Genomic DNA, 1,590 nt, shown 5'->3' on the forward strand with positions numbered 1-1,590 from the left:
ATGGATTTTGAGCTTCCACGAGTATAGGATGGTTTCTATTGAACATGGATTTTGAACTTCCACGAGTATAGATGGATTCTATCGAACATGGATTTTGAGCTTCCACGAGTATAGGATGGTTTCCATTGAACATGGATTTTGAACTTCCACGAGTATAGATGGTTTATATTGAACATGGATTTTGAACTTCCACGAGTATAGATGGTTTCTATTGAACATGGATTTTGAACTTCCACGAGTATAGGATGGTTTCTGTTGAACATGGATTTTGAACTTCCACGAGTATAGGATGGTTTATATTGAACATGGATTTTGAACTTCCACGAGTATAGGATGGTTTCTATTGAACATGGATTTTGAACTTCCACGAGTATAGGATGGTTTATATTGAACATGGATTTTGAACTTCAAACCTAATGAATAACTTCGGCTTTTATCATCAACAAAAACTCGCAATACTGTCTGTCGGATAAGTTTAAAAAATTCTCTGTTAAATAAATAAACTTACAGAATCAGTTAACTGTGTAAATAGAAAATTGCTTTAAAATACCCAATTAGGTGCGTAGTATTTTTATCATTTATTCTACGCTATAGCAGAAAACGTTGTGGTAAAGTCTCAAATGAAACATTGACTGGAAGGTTTACGTGATCAGGTTTAAAACGAAATCTGGCATATGATATATATAGATATTTATATATCGTTAAACACGTGTCATACTATAAGCCAAACGTTTTATTTTTGAGTAATCTTCAATCAATCAGAACTGTAGCAACAAGAGAAGTTGCAACATCTGCCGAAAAGTTGAAATCCTAGGAAAATTATTCAAGTAATGAGAGATCTACATATGGATTTCCAAGAAAGTCTAAAGCGTTTAGTCAATTTCTTTTCCTTGGAGCTTTTCCAAAATGAAAGTAAGTCAAAACAGACTATAGGTGTAACTCTCACACCGAGTCAATCTGTTTATACAGAAGGATTTCAATGACAATATATTTTTACTTTGTTGAATTGTTCTTCATTAATATTCGCCTCTAAAGTTTGTAGTATTTTTATTTTGTTGAATTGTTCTTCATTAATATTCGCCTCTAAAGTTTGTAGTATTTTTATTTTGTTGAATTGTTCTTCATTAATATTCGCCTCTATAGTTTGTAGTATTTTTATTTTATTGAATTATTCTTCATTAATATTGGACACTAAAGTTTGTAGTGTTTTTACATTGTTGAATTATTCTTCATTAACATTGGACACTAAAGTTTGTAGTATTTTTACTTTGTTGAATTATTCTTCATTAATATTGGACACTAAAGTTTGTAGTATTTTTACTTTGTTGAATTATTCTTCATTAATATTGGACACTAAAGTTTGTAGTATTTATTACTTTGTTGAATTATTCTTCATTAACATTGGACACTAAAGTTTGTAGTATTTTCATTTTGTTGAATTATTCTTCATTAATATTGGACACTAAAGTTTGTAGTATTTTTACTTTGTTGAATTATTCTTCATTAACATTGGACACTAAAGTTTGTAGTAATTTTACTTTGTTGAATTATTATTCATTAACATTGGACACTAAAGTTTGTAGTATTTTT

The sequence above is a fragment of the Limulus polyphemus genome, unplaced genomic scaffold (genome assembly GCF_000517525.1).
Source record: "Limulus polyphemus unplaced genomic scaffold, Limulus_polyphemus-2.1.2 Scaffold6384, whole genome shotgun sequence".
NCBI lineage: Eukaryota > Metazoa > Arthropoda > Merostomata > Xiphosura > Limulidae > Limulus > Limulus polyphemus.